We start from the raw sequence: 16737 nt of genomic DNA, 5'->3' as shown, positions 1-16737 counted from the left end.
ATGACTTGCTTATGACACCCCATAGAATATATTATGTTTAGTACCTTGGACACTGTATCTTATTCACTTAAATCTCTGATAAATTGTGCGCCTGGTATGCAAAGTCTGGTTAGCACAGTTAGTAAGGTGTTGGGTTTGCACTATCAAATTAAGACTGTATTTGGTTCGAATCCCATGTTATCATGTTTTTATTTTACTGGTGTGGTTTGTGGCTCTATAATATGAATGCCTATGTCTTTTAACAACAATAGTCAAGTCTTCCAATGGACTTTTTAGTGAAACCTAATAGATAGCTTTATTTTCTCTTTGTTTACTCAAATATTGAATGCTTATGTCTTATAAATTTAGTAGGAAAGTATTCTAATGACTTGCTTATGACACCCCATAGAATATATTATGTTTAGTACCTTGGACACTGTATCTTATTCACTTAAATCTCTGATAAATTGGGTGCCTGGTATGCACAGTCTGGTTAGCACAGTTAGTAAGTTGTTGGGATTGCGCTATCAAATTAAGACTGTCATTGGTTCGAGTCCCATGTTATCATGTTTTTATTTTACTAGTGTGGTTTGTGGCTCTCTAATATGAATGCCTATGTCTTTTAACAACAATAGTCAAGTCTTCCAATGGACTTTTTAGTGAAACCCAATAGATAGCTTTATTTTCTCTTTGTTTACTCAAATATTGAATGCTTATGTCTTATAAATTTAGTAGGAAAGTATTCTAATGACTTGCTTATGACACCCCATAGAATATATTATGTTTAGTACCTTGGACACTGTAGCTTATTCACTTAAATCTCTGATAAATTGTGCGCCTGGTATGCAAAGTCTGGTTAGCACAGTTAGTAAGATGTTGGGTTTGCACTATCAAATTAAGACTGTCTTTGGTTCGAATCCCATGTTATCATGTTTTTATTTTACTAGTGTGGTTTGTGGCTCTATAATATGAATGCCTATGTCTTTTAACAACAATAGTCAAGTCTTCCAATGGACTTTTTAGTGAAACCCAATAGATAGCTTTATTTTCTCTTTGTTTACTCAAATATTGAATGCTTATGTCTTATAAATTTAGTAGGAAAGTATTCTAATGACTTGCTTATGACACCCCATAGAATATATTATGTTTAGTACCTTGGACACTGTAGCTTATTCACTTAAATCTCTGAAAAATTGTGCACCTGGTATGCAAAGTCTGGTTAGCACAGTTAGTAAGGTGTTGGGTTTGCACTATCAAATTAAGACTGTATTTGGTTCGAATCCCATGTTATCATGTTTTTATTTTACTGGTGTGGTTTGTGGCTCTATAATATGAATGCCTATGTCTTTTAACAACAATAGTCAAGTCTTCCAATGGACTTTTTAGTGAAACCCAATAGATAGCTTTATTTTCTCTTTGTTTACTCAAATATTGAATGCTTATGTCTTATAAATTTAGTAGGAAAGTATTCTAATGACTTGCTTATGACACCCCATAGAATATATTATGTTTAGTACCTTGGACACTGTAGCTTATTCACTTAAATCTCTGATAAATTGGTTGTCTGGTATGCACAGTCTGGTTAGCACAGTTAGTAAGGTATTGCTTTTGCACTATCAAATTAAGACTGTCATTGGTTCGAATCCCATGTTATCATGTTTTTATTTTACTAGTGTGGTTTGTGGCTCTATAATATGAATGCCTATGTCTTTTAACAACAATAGTCAAGTCTTCCAATGGACTTTTTAGTGAAACCCAATAGATAGCTTATTTTCTCTTTGTTTACTCAAATATTGAATGCTTATGTCTTATAAATTTAGTAGGAAAGTATTCTAATGACTTGCTTATGACACCCCATAGAATATATTATGTTTAGTACCTTGGACACTGTAGCTTATTCACTTAAATCTCTGAAAAATTGGGCGCCTGGTATGCAAAGTCTGGTTAGCACAGTTAGTAAGGTGTTGGGTTTGCACTATCAAATTAAGACTGTATTTGGTTCGAATCCCATGTTATCATGTTTTTATTTTACTGGTGTGGTTTGTGGCTCTATAATATGAATGCCTATGTCTTTTAACAACAATAGTCAAGTCTTCCAATGGACTTTTTAGTGAAACCCAATAGATAGCTTTATTTTCTCTTTGTTTACTCAAATATTGAATGCTTATGTCTTATAAATTTAGTTGGAAAGTATTCTAATGACTTGCTTATGACACACCATAGAATATATTATGTTTAGTACCTTGGACACTGTAGCTTATTCACTTAAATCTCTGATAAATTGGTTGTCTGGTATGCACAGTCTGGTTAGCACAGTTAGTAAGGTATTGCTTTTGCACTATCAAATTAAGACTGTCATTGGTTCGAATCCCATGTTATCATGTTTTTAGTTTTCTAGTGTGGTTTGTGGCTCCATAATATGAATGCCTATGTCTTTTAACAACAATAGTCAAGTCTTCCAATGGACTTTTTAGTGAAACCTAATAGATAGCTTTATTTTCTCTTTGTTTACTCAAATATTGAATGCTTATGTCTTATAAATTTAGTAGGAAAGTATTCTAATGACTTGCTTATGACACCCCATAGAATATATTATGTTTAGTACCTTGGACACTGTATCTTATTCACTTAAATCTCTGATAAATTGGGTGCCTGGTATGCACAGTCTGGTTAGCACAGTTAGTAAGTTGTTGGGATTGCGCTATCAAATTAAGACTGTCATTGGTTCGAGTCCCATGTTATCATGTTTTTATTTTACTAGTGTGGTTTGTGGCTCTATAATATGAATGCCTATGTCTTTTAACAACAATAGTCAAGTCTTCCAATGGACTTTTTAGTGAAACCCAATAGATAGCTTTATTTTCTCTTTGTTTACTCAAATATTGAATGCTTATGTCTTATAAATTTAGTAGGAAAGTATTCTAATGACTTGCTTATGACACCCCATAGAATATATTATGTTTAGTACCTTGGACACTGTAGCTTATTCACTTAAATCTCTGATAAATTGTGCGCCTAGTATGCAAAGTCTGGTTAGCACAGTTAGTAAGGTGTTGGGTTTGCACTATCAAATTAAGACTGTCTTTGGTTCGAATCCCATGTTATCATGTTTTTATTTTACTAGTGTGGTTTGTGGCTCTATAATATGAATGCCTATGTCTTTTAACAACAATAGTCAAGTCTTCCAATGGACTTTTTAGTGAAACCCAATAGATAGCTTTATTTTCTCTTTGTTTACTCAAATATTGAATGCTTATGTCTTATAAATTTAGTAGGAAAGTATTCTAATGACTTGCTTATGACACCCCATAGAATATATTATGTTTAGTACCTTGGACACTGTAGCTTATTCACTTAAATCTCTGATAAATTGTGTGTCTGGTATGCACAGTCTGGTTAGCACAGTTAGTAAGGTGTTGGGTTTGCACTATCAAATTAAGACTGTCATTTGTTTGAATCCCATGTTATCATGTTTTTATTTTACTAGTGTGGTTTGTGGCTCTATAATATGAATGCCTATGTCTTTTAACAACAATAGTCAAGTCTTCCAATGGACTTTTTAGTGAAACCCAATAGATAGCTTTATTTTCTCTTTGTTTACTCAAATATTGAATGCTTATGTCTTATAAATTTAGTAGGAAAGTATTCTAATGACTTGCTTATGACACCCCATAGAATATATTATGTTTAGTACCTTGGACACTGTAGCTTATTCACTTAAATCTCTGATAAATTGTGCGCCTGGTATGCAAAGTCTGGTTAGCACAGTTAGTAAGATGTTGGGTTTGCACTATCAAATTAAGACTGTCTTTGGTTCAAATCCCATGTTATCATGTTTTTATTTTACTAGTGTGGTTTGTGGCTCTATAATATGAATGCCTATGTCTTTTAACAACAATAGTCAAGTCTTCCAATGGACTTTTTAGTGAAACCCAATAGATAGCTTTATTTTCTCTTTGTTTACTCAAATATTGAATGCTTATGTCTTATAAATTTAGTAGGAAAGTATTCTAATGACTTGCTTATGACACCCCATAGAATATATTATGTTTAGTACCTTGGACACTGTAGCTTATTCACTTAAATCTCTGATAAATTGTGTGTCTGGTATGCACAGTCTGGTTAGCACAGTTAGTAAGGTGTTGGGTTTGCACTATCAAATTAAGACTGTCATTTGTTTGAATCCCATGTTATCATGTTTTTATTTTACTAGTGTGGTTTGTGGCTCTATAATATGAATGCCTATGTCTTTTAACAACAATAGTCAAGTCTTCCAATGGACTTTTTAGTGAAACCCAATAGATAGCTTATTTTCTCTTTGTTTACTCAAATATTGAATGCTTATGTCTTATAAATTTAGTAGGAAAGTATTCTAATGACTTGCTTATGACACCCCATAGAATATATTATGTTTAGTACCTTGGACACTGTAGCTTATTCACTTAAATCTCTGATAAATTGTGTGCCTGGTATGCACAGTCTGGTTAGCACAGTTAGTAAAGTGTTGGGATTGCGCTATCAAATTAAGACTGTCATTGGTTCGAATCCCATGTTATCATGTTTTTAGTTTTCTAGTGTGGTTTGTGGCTCTATAATATGAATGCCTATGTCTTTTAACAACAATAGTCAAGTCTTCCAATGGACTTTTTAGTGAAACCCAATAGATAGCTTTATTTTCTCTTTGTTTACTCAAATATTGAATGCTTATGTCTTATAAATTTAGTAGGAAAGTATTCTAATGACTTGCTTATGACACCCCATAGAATATATTATGTTTAGTACCTTGGACACTGTAGCTTATTCACTTAAATCTCTGAAAAATTGGGCGCCTGGTATGCAAAGTCTGGTTAGCACAGTTAGTAAGGTGTTGGGTTTGCACTATCAAATTAAGACTGTATTTGGTTCGAATCCCATGTTATCATGTTTTTATTTTACTAGTGTGGTTTGTGGCTCTATAATATGAATGCCTATGTCTTTTAACAACAATAGTCAAGTCTTCCAATGGACTTTTTAGTGAAACCCAATAGATAGCTTTATTTTCTCTTTGTTTACTCAAATATTGAATGCTTATGTCTTATAAATTTAGTAGGAAAGTATTCTAATGACTTGCTTATGACACACCATAGAATATATTATGTTTAGTACCTTGGACACTGTAGCTTATTCACTTAAATCTCTGATAAATTGGTTGTCTGGTATGCACAGTCTGGTTAGCACAGTTAGTAAGGTATTGCTTTTGCACTATCAAATTAAGACTGTCATTGGTTCGAATCCCATGTTATCATGTTTTTAGTTTTCTAGTGTGGTTTGTGGCTCTATAATATGAATGCCTATGTCTTTTAACAACAATAGTCAAGTCTTCCAATGGACTTTTTAGTGAAACCTAATAGATAGCTTTATTTTCTCTTTGTTTACTCAAATATTGAATGCTTATGTCTTATAAATTTAGTAGGAAAGTATTCTAATGACTTGCTTATGACACCCCATAGAATATATTATGTTTAGTACCTTGGACACTGTATCTTATTCACTTAAATCTCTGATAAATTGGGTGCCTGGTATGCACCGTCTGGTTAGCACAGTTAGTAAGTTGTTGGGATTGCGCTATCAAATTAAGACTGTCATTGGTTCGAGTCCCATGTTATCATGTTTTTATTTTACTAGTGTGGTTTGTGGCTCTATAATATGAATGCCTATGTCTTTTAACAACAATAGTCAAGTCTTCCAATGGACTTTTTAGTGAAACCCAATAGATAGCTTTATTTTCTCTTTGTTTACTCAAATATTGAATGCTTATGTCTTATAAATTTAGTAGGAAAGTATTCTAATGACTTGCTTATGACACCCCATAGAATATATTATGTTTAGTACCTTGGACACTGTAGCTTATTCACTTAAATCTCTGATAAATTGTGCGCCTGGTATGCAAAGTCTGGTTAGCACAGTTAGTAAGGTGTTGGGTTTGCACTATCAAATTAAGACTGTCATTTGTTTGAATCCCATGTTATCATGTTTTTATTTTACTAGTGTGGTTTGTGGCTCTATAATATGAATGCCTATGTCTTTTAACAACAATAGTCAAGTCTTCCAATGGACTTTTTAGTGAAACCCAATAGATAGCTTATTTTCTCTTTGTTTACTCAAATATTGAATGCTTATGTCTTATAAATTTAGTAGGAAAGTATTCTAATGACTTGCTTATGACACCCCATAGAATATATTATGTTTAGTACCTTGGACACTGTAGCTTATTCACTTAAATCTCTGAAAAATTGGGCGCCTGGTATGCAAAGTCTGGTTAGCACAGTTAGTAAGGTGTTGGGTTTGCACTATCAAATTAAGACTGTATTTGGTTCGAATCCCATGTTATCATGTTTTTATTTTATTGGTGTGGTTTGTGGCTCTATAATATGAATGCCTATGTCTTTTAACAACAATAGTCAAGTCTTCCAATGGACTTTTTAGTGAAACCCAATAGATAGCTTTATTTTCTCTTTGTTTACTCAAATATTGAATGCTTATGTCTTATAAATTTAGTAGGAAAGTATTCTAATGACTTGCTTATGACACCCCATAGAATATATTATGTTTAGTACCTTGGACACTGTAGCTTATTCACTTAAATCTCTGATAAATTGGTTGTCTGATATGCACAGTCTGGTTAGCACAGTTAGTAAGGTATTGCTTTTGCACTATCAAATTAAGACTGTCATTGGTTCGAATCCCATGTTATCATGTTTTTATTTTACTAGTGTGGTTTGTGGCTCTATAATATGAATGCCTATGTCTTTTAACAACAATAGTCAAGTCTTCCAATGGACTTTTTAGTGAAACCCAATAGATAGCTTATTTTCTCTTTGTTTACTCAAATATTGAATGCTTATGTCTTATAAATTTAGTAGGAAAGTATTCTAATGACTTGCTTATGACACCCCATAGAATATATTATGTTTAGTACCTTGGACACTGTAGCTTATTCACTTAAATCTCTGATAAATTGGTTGTCTGATATGCACAGTCTGGTTAGCACAGTTAGTAAGGTATTGCTTTTGCACTATCAAATTAAGACTGTCGTTGGTTCGAATCCCATGTTATCATGTTTTTATTTTACTAGTGTGGTTTGTGGCTCTATAATATGAATGCCTATGTCTTTTAACAACAATAGTCAAGTCTTCCAATGGACTTTTTAGTGAAACCCAATAGATAGCTTTATTTTCTCTTTGTTTACTCAAATATTGAATGCTTATGTCTTATAAATTTAGTAGGAAAGTATTCTAATGACTTGCTTATGACACCCCATAGAATATATTATGTTTAGTACCTTGGACACTGTAGCTTATTCACTTAAATCTCTGATAAATTGTGCGCCTGGTATGCAAAGTCTGGTTAGCACAGTTAGTAAGGTGTTGGGTTTGCACTATCAAATTAAGACTGTCTTTGGTTCGAATCCCATGTTATCATGTTTTTATTTTACTAGTGTGGTTTGTGGCTCTATAATATGAATGCCTATGTCTTTTAACAACAATAGTCAAGTCTTCCAATGAACTTTTTAGTGAAACCCAATAGATAGCTTTATTTTCTCTTTGTTTTCTCAAATATTGAATGCTTATGTCTTATAAATTTAGTAGGAAAGTATTCTAATGACTTGCTTATGACACCCCATAGAATATATTATGTTTAGTACCTTGGACACTGTAGCTTATTCACTTAAATCTCTGATAAATTGGTTGTCTGGTATGCACAGTCTGGTTAGCACAGTTAGTAAGGTATTGCTTTTGCACTATCAAATTAAGACTGTCATTGGTTCGAATCCCATGTTATCATGTTTTTATTTTACTAGTGTGGTTTGTGGCTCTATAATATGAATGCCTATGTCTTTTAACAACAATAGTCAAGTCTTCCAATGGACTTTTTAGTGAAACCCAATAGATAGCTTTATTTTCTCTTTGTTTACTCAAATATTGAATGCTTATGTCTTATAAATTTAGTAGGAAAGTATTCTAATGACTTGCTTATGACACCCCATAGAATATATTATGTTTAGTACCTTGGACACTGTAGCTTATTCACTTAAATCTCTGATAAATTGTGTGTCTGGTATGCACAGTCTGGTTAGCACAGTTAGTAAGGTGTTGGGTTTGCACTATCAAATTAAGACTGTCATTTGTTTGAATCCCATGTTATCATGTTTTTATTTTACTAGTGTGGTTTGTGGCTCTATAATATGAATGCCTATGTCTTTTAACAACAATAGTCAAGTCTTCCAATGGACTTTTTAGTGAAACCCAATAGATAGCTTTATTTTCTCTTTGTTTACTCAAATATTGAATGCTTATGTCTTATAAATTTAGTAGGAAAGTATTCTAATGACTTGCTTATGACACCCCATAGAATATATTATGTTTAGTACCTTGGACACTGTAGCTTATTCACTTAAATCTCTGATAAATTGTGCGCCTGGTATGCAAAGTCTGGTTAGCACAGTTAGTAAGGTGTTGGGTTTGCACTATCAAATTAAGACTGTCTTTGGTTCGAATCCCATGTTATCATGTTTTTATTTTACTAGTGTGGTTTGTGGCTCTATAATATGAATGCCTATGTCTTTTAACAACAATAGTCAAGTCTTCCAATGAACTTTTTAGTGAAACCCAATAGATAGCTTTATTTTCTCTTTGTTTTCTCAAATATTGAATGCTTATGTCTTATAAATTTAGTAGGAAAGTATTCTAATGACTTGCTTATGACACCCCATAGAATATATTATGTTTAGTACCTTGGACACTGTAGCTTATTCACTTAAATCTCTGATAAATTGGTTGTCTGGTATGCACAGTCTGGTTAGCACAGTTAGTAAGGTATTGCTTTTGCACTATCAAATTAAGACTGTCATTGGTTCGAATCCCATGTTATCATGTTTTTATTTTACTAGTGTGGTTTGTGGCTCTATAATATGAATGCCTATGTCTTTTAACAACAATAGTCAAGTCTTCCAATGGACTTTTTAGTGAAACCCAATAGATAGCTTTATTTTCTCTTTGTTTACTCAAATATTGAATGCTTATGTCTTATAAATTTAGTAGGAAAGTATTCTAATGACTTGCTTATGACACCCCATAGAATATATTATGTTTAGTACCTTGGACACTGTAGCTTATTCACTTAAATCTCTGATAAATTGGTCGTCTGGTATGCACAGTCTGGTTAGCACAGTTAGTAAGGTATTGCTTTTGCACTATCAAATTAAGACTGTCATTGGTTCGAATCCCATGTTATCATGTTTTTATTTTACTAGTGTGGTTTGTGGCTCTATAATATGAATGCCTATGTCTTTTAACAACAATAGTCAAGTCTTCCAATGGACTTTTTAGTGAAACCCAATAGATAGCTTTATTTTCTCTTTGTTTACTCAAATATTGAATGCTTATGTCTTATAAATTTAGTAGGAAAGTATTCTAATGACTTGCTTATGACACCCCATAGAATATATTATGTTTAGTACCTTGGACACTGTAGCTTATTCACTTAAATCTCTGATAAATTGTGTGTCTGGTATGCACAGTCTGGTTAGCACAGTTAGTAAGGTGTTGGGTTTGCACTATCAAATTAAGACTGTCATTTGTTTGAATCCCATGTTATCATGTTTTTAGTTTTCTAGTGTGGTTTGTGGCTCTATAATATGAATGCCTATGTCTTTTAACAACAATAGTCAAGTCTTCCAATGGACTTTTTAGTGAAACCCAATAGATAGCTTTATTTTCTCTTTGTTTACTCAAATATTGAATGCTTATGTCTTATAAATTTAGTAGGAAAGTATTCTAATGACTTGCTTATGACACCCCATAGAATATATTATGTTTAGTACCTTGGACACTGTATCTTATTCACTTAAATCTCTGATAAATTGGGTGTCTGGTATGCACAGTCTGGTTAGCACAGTTAGTAAGGTGTTGGGATTGTGCTATCAAATTAAGACTGTCATTGCTTCGCATCCCATGTTATCATGTTTTTATTTTACTAGTGTGGTTTGTGGCTCTATAATATGAATGCCTATGTCTTTTAACAACAATAGTCAAGTCTTCCAATGGACTTTTTAGTGAAACCCAATAGATAGCTTTATTTACTCTTTGTTTACTCAAATATTGAATGCTTATGTCTTATAAATTTAGTAGGAAAGTATTCTAATGACTTGCTTATGACACCCCATAGAATATATTATGTTTAGTACCTTGGACACTGTAGCTTATTCACTTAAATCTCTGATAAATTGTGTGTCTGGTATGCACAGTCTGGTTAGCACGGTTAGTAAGGTATTGCTTTTGCACTATCAAATTAAGACTGTCATTGGTTCGAATCCCATGTTATCATGTTTTTATTTTACTAGTGTGGTTTGTGGCTCTATAATATGAATGCCTATGTCTTTTAACAACAATAGTCAAGTCTTCCAATGGACTTTTTAGTGAAACCCAATAGATAGCTTTATTTTCTCTTTGTTTACTCAAATATTGAATGCTTATGTCTTATAAATTTAGTAGGAAAGTATTCTAATGACTTGCTTATGACACCCCATAGAATATATTATGTTTAGTACCTTGGACACTGTAGCTTATTCACTTAAATCTCTGATAAATTGTGTGTCTGGTATGCACAGTCTGGTTAGCACAGTTAGTAAGGTATTGCTTTTGCACTATCAAATTAAGACTGTCATTGGTTCGAATCCCATGTTATCATGTTTTTATTTTACTAGTGTGGTTTGTGGCTCTATAATATGAATGCCTATGTCTTTTAACAACAATAGTCAAGTCTTCCAATGGACTTTTTAGTGAAACCCAATAGATAGCTTTAATTTCTCTTTGTTTACTCAAATATTGAATGCTTATGTCTTATAAATTTATTAGGAAAGTATTCTAATGACTTGCTTATGACACCCCATAGAATATATTATGTTTAGTACCTTGGACACTGTAGCTTATTCACTTAAATCTCTGATAAATTGGTTGTTTGGTATGCACAGTCTGGTTAGCACAGTTAGTAAGGTATTGCTTTTGCACTATCAAATTAAGACTGTCATTGGTTCGAATCCCATGTTATCATGTTTTTATTTTACTAGTGTGGTTTGTGGCTCTATAATATGAATGCCTATGTCTTTTAACAACAATAGTCAAGTCTTCCAATGGACTTTTTAGTGAAACCCAATAGATAGCTTTATTTTCTCTTTGTTTACTCAAATATTGAATGCTTATGTCTTATAAATTTAGTAGGAAAGTATTCTAATGACTTGCTTATGACACCCCATAGAATATATTATGTTTAGTACCTTGGACACTGTATCTTATTCACTTAAATCTCTGATAAATTGGGTGTCTGGTATGCACAGTCTGGTCAGCACAGTTAGTAAGGTGTTGGGATTGCGCTATCAAATTAAGACTGTCATTGGTTCGAATCCCATATTATCATGTTTTTATTTTACTAGTGTGGTTTGTGGCTCTATAATATGAATGCCTATGTCTTTTAACAACAATAGTCAAGTCTTCCAATGGACTTTTTAGTGAAACCCAATAGATAGCTTTATTTTCTCTTTGTTTACTCAAATATTGAATGCTTATGTCTTATAAATTTAGTAGGAAAGTATTCTAATGACTTGCTTATGACACCCCATAGAATATATTATGTTTAGTACCTTGGACACTGTATCTTATTCACTTAAATCTCTAATAAATTGGGTGTTTGGTATGCACAGTCTGGTTAGCACAGTTAGTAAGGTGTTGGGATTGCGCTATCAAATTAAGACTGTCATTGGTTCGAATCCCATGTTATCATGTTTTTATTTTACTAGTGTGGTTTGTGGCTCTATAATATGAATGCCTATCTCTTTTAACAACAATAGTCAAGTCTTCCAATGGACTTTTTAGTGAAACCCAATAGATAGCTTTATTTTCTCTTTGTTTACTCAAATATTGAATGCTTATGTCTTATAAATTAAGTAGGAAAGTATTCTAATGACTTGCTTATGAAACCCCATAGAATATATTATGTTTAGTACCTTGGACACTGTAGCTTATTCACTTAAATCTCTGATAAATTGGTTGTCTGGTATGCACAGTCTGGTTAGCACAGTTAGTAAGGTATTGCTTTTGCACTATCAAATTAAGACTGTCATTGGTTTGAATCCCATGTTATCATGTTTTTATTTTACTAGTGTGGTTTGTGGCTCTATAATATGAATGCCTATGTCTTTTAACAACAATAGTCAAGTCTTCCAATGGACTTTTTAGTGAAACCCAATGATGCTTATTTTCTCTTTGTTTACTCAAATATTGAATGCTTATGTCTTATAAATTTAGTAGGAAAGTATTCTAATGACTTGCTTATGACACCCCATAGAATATATTATGTTTAGTACCTTGGACACTGTAGCTTATTCACTTAAATCTCTGATAAATTGGGTGCTTGGTGTGCACAGTCTGGTTAGCACAGTTAGTAAGGTGTTGGGATTGCGCTATCAAATTAAGACTGTTGTTGGTTCGAATCCCATGTTATCATGTTTTTATTTTACTAGTGTGGTTTGTGGCTCTATAATATGAATGCCTATGTCTTTTAACAACAATAGTCAAGTCTTCCAATGGACTTTTTAGTGAAACCCAATAGATAGCTTTATTTTCTCTTTGTTTACTCAAATATTGAATGCTTATGTCTTATAAATTTAGTAGGAAAGTATTCTAATGACTTGCTTATGACACCCCATAGAATATATTATGTTTAGTACCTTGGACACTGTAGCTTATTCACTTAAATCTCTGATAAATTGGTTGTCTGGTATGCACAGTCTGGTTAGCACAGTTAGTAAGGTATTGCTTTTGCACTATCAAATTAAGACTGTCATTGGTTCGAATCCCATGTTATCATGTTTTTATTTTACTAGTGTGGTTTGTGGCTCTATAATATGAATGCCTATGTCTTTTAACAACAATAGTCAAGTCTTCCAATGGACTTTTTAGTGAAACCCAATAGATAGCTTTATTTTCTCTTTGTTTACTCAAATATTGAATGCTTATGTCTTATAAATTTAGTAGGAAAGTATTCTAATGACTTGCTTATGACACCCCATAGAATATATTATGTTTAGTACCTTGGACACTGTAGCTTATTCACTTAAATCTCTGATAAATTGTGCGCCTGGTATGCAAAGTCTGGTTAGCACAGTTAGTAAGGTGTTGGGTATGCACTATCAAATTAAGACTGTCTTTGGTTCGAATCCCATGTTATCATGTTTTTATTTTACTAGTGTGGTTTGTGGCTCTATAATATGAATGCCTATGTCTTTTAACAACAATAGTCAAGTCTTCCAATGGACTTTTTAGTGAAACCCAATAGATAGCTTTATTTTCTCTTTGTTTACTCAAATATTGAATGCTTATGTCTTATAAATTTAGTAGGAAAGTATTCTAATGACTTGCTTATGACACCCCATAGAATATATTATGTTTAGTACCTTGGACACTGTAGCTTATTCACTTAAATCTCTGATAAATTGGTTGTCTGGTATGCACAGTCTGGTTAGCACAGTTAGTAAGGTATTGTTTTGCACTATCAAATTAAGACTGTCATTGGTTCGAATCCCATGTTATTATGTTTTTATTTTACTAGTGTGGTTTGTGGCTCTATAATATGAATGCCTATGTCTTTTAACAACAATAGTCAAGTCTTCCAATGGACTTTTTAGTGAAACCCAATAGATAGCTTATTTTCTCTTTTTTTACTCAAATATTGAATGCTTATGTCTTATAAATTTAGTAGGAAAGTATTCTAATGACTTGCTTATGACACCCCATAGAATATATTATGTTTAGTACCTTGGACACTGTAGCTTATTCACTTAAATCTCTGATAAATTGTCTGCCTGGTATGCACAGTCTGGTTAGCACAGTTAGTAAGGTGTTGGGATTGCACTATCAAATTAAGACTGTCGTTGGTTTGAATCCCATGTTATCATGTTTTTATTTTACTAGTGTGGTTTGTGGCTCTATAATATGAATGCCTATGTCTTTTAACAACAATAGTCAAGTCTTCCAATGGACTTTTTAGTGAAACCCAATAGATAGCTTTATTTACTCTTTGTTTACTCAAATATTGAATGCTTATGTCTTATAAATTTAGTAGGAAAGTATTCTAATGACTTGCTTATGACACCCCATAGAATATATTATGTTTAGTACCTTGGACACTGTAGCTTATTCACTTAAATCTTTGATAAATTGTGTGTATGGTATGCACAGTCTGGTTAGCACAGTTAGTAAGGTGTTGGGTTTGCACTATCAAATTAAGACTGTCATTTGTTTGAATCCCATGTTATCATGTTTTTAGTTTTCTAGTGTGGTTTGTGGCTCTATAATATGAATGCCTATGTCTTTTAACAACAATAGTCAAGTCTTCCAATGGACTTTTTAGTGAAACCCAATAGATAGCTTTATTTTCTCTTTGTTTACTCAAATATTGAATGCTTATGTCTTATAAATTTAGTAGGAAAGTATTCTAATGACTTGCTTATGACACCCCATAGAATATATTATGTTTAGTACCTTGGACACTGTATCTTATTCACTTAAATCTCTGATAAATTGGGTGCCTGGTATGCACAGTCTGGTTGGCACAGTTAGTAAGATGTTGGGATTGCGCTATCAAATTAAGACTGTCATTGGTTCGAATCCCATGTTATCATGTTTTTATTTTACTAGTGTGGTTTGTGGCTCTATAATATGAATGCCTATGTCTTTTAACAACAATAGTCAAGTCTTCCAATGGACTTTTTAGTGAAACCCAATAGATAGCTTTATTTTCTCTTTGTTTACTCAAATATTGAATGCTTATGTCTTATAAATTTAGTAGGAAAGTATTCTAATGACTTGCTTATGACACCCCATAGAATATATTATGTTTAGTACCTTGGACACTGTAGCTTATTCACTTAAATCTCTGATAAATTGGTTGTCTGGTATGCACAGTCTGGTTAGCACAGTTAGTAAGGTATTGCTTTTGCACTATCAAATTAAGACTGTCATTGGTTCGAATCCCATGTTATCATGTTTTTATTTTACTAGTGTGGTTTGTGGCTCTATAATATGAATGCCTATGTCTTTTTACAACAATAGTCAAGTCTTCCAATGGACTTTTTAGTGAAACCCAATAGATAGTAGAGATGAGCGCCTGAAATTTTTCGGGTTTTGTGTTTTGGTTTTGGGTTCGGTTCCGCGGCCGTGTTTTGGGTTCGAACGCGTTTTGGCAAAACCTCACCTAATTTTTTTTGTCGGATTCGGGTGTGTTTTGGATTCGGGTGTTTTTTTCAAAAAACACTAAAAAACAGCTTAAATCATAGAATTTGGGGGTCATTTTGATCCCAAAGTATTATTAACCTCAAAAACCATAATTTACACTCATTTTCAGTCTATTCTGAATACCTCCCACCTCACAATATTATTTTTAGTCCTAAAATTTGCACCGAGGTCGCTGTGTGAGTAAGATAAGCGACCCTAGTGGCCGACACAAACACCGGGCCCATCTAGGAGTGGCACTGCAGTGTCACGCAGGATGTCCCTTCCAAAAAACCCTCCCCAAACAGCACATGACGCAAAGAAAAAAAGAGGCGCAATGAGGTAGCTGTGTGAGTAAGATTAGCGACCCTAGTGGCCGACACAAACACCGGGCCCATCTAGGAGTGGCACTGCAGTGTCACGCAGGATGGCCCTTCCAAAAAACCCTCCCCAAACAGCACATGACGCAAAGAAAAAAAGAGGCGCAATGAGGTAGCTGTGTGAGTAAGATTAGCGACCCTAGTGGCCGACACAAACACCGGGCCCATCTAGGAGTGGCACTGCAGTGTCACGCAGGATGTCCCTTCCAAAAAACCCTCCCCAAACAGCACATGACGCAAAGAAAAAAAGAGGCGCAATGAGGTAGCTGTGTGAGTAAGATTAGCGACCCTAGTGGCCGACACAAACACCGGGCCCATGTAGGAGTGGCACTGCAGTGTCACGCAGGATGTCCCTTCCAAAAAACCCTCCCCAAACAGCACATGACGCAAAGAAAAAAAGAGGCGCAATGAGGTAGCTGACTGTGTGAGTAAGATTAGCGACCCTAGTGGTCGACACAAACACCGGGCCCATCTAGGAGTGGCACTGCAGTGTCACGCAGGATGTCCCTTCCAAAAAACCCTCCCCAATCAGCACATGATGCAAAGAAAAAGAAAAGAAAAAAGAGGTGCAAGATGGAATTGTCCTTGGGCCCTCCCACCCACCCTTATGTTGTATAAACAAAACAGGACATGCACACTTTAACCAACCCATCATTTCAGTGACAGGGTCTGCCACACGACTGTGACTGATATGACGGGTTGGTTTGGACCCCCCCCAAAAAAGAAGCAATTAATCTCTCCTTGCACAAACTGGCTCTACAGAGGCAAGATGTCCACCTCATCTTCACCCTCCGATATATCACCGTGTACATCCCCCTCCTCACAGATTATCAATTCGTCCCCACTGGAATCCACCATCTCAGCTCCCTGTGTACTTTGTGGAGGCAATTGCTGCTGGTCAATGTCTCCGCGGAGGAATTGATTATAATTCATTTTAATGAACATCATCTTCTCCACATTTTCTGGATGTAACCTCGTACGCCGATTGCTGACAAGGTGAGCGGCGGCACTAAACACTCTTTCGGAGTACACACTTGTGGGAGGGCAACTTAGGTAGAATAAAGCCAGTTTGT

This window comes from Pseudophryne corroboree, chromosome 8, assembly GCF_028390025.1.
Source record: "Pseudophryne corroboree isolate aPseCor3 chromosome 8, aPseCor3.hap2, whole genome shotgun sequence".
Taxonomy (NCBI): Eukaryota; Metazoa; Chordata; class Amphibia; order Anura; family Myobatrachidae; genus Pseudophryne; species Pseudophryne corroboree.
Note: the sequence above shows the minus strand (reverse complement) of the source record.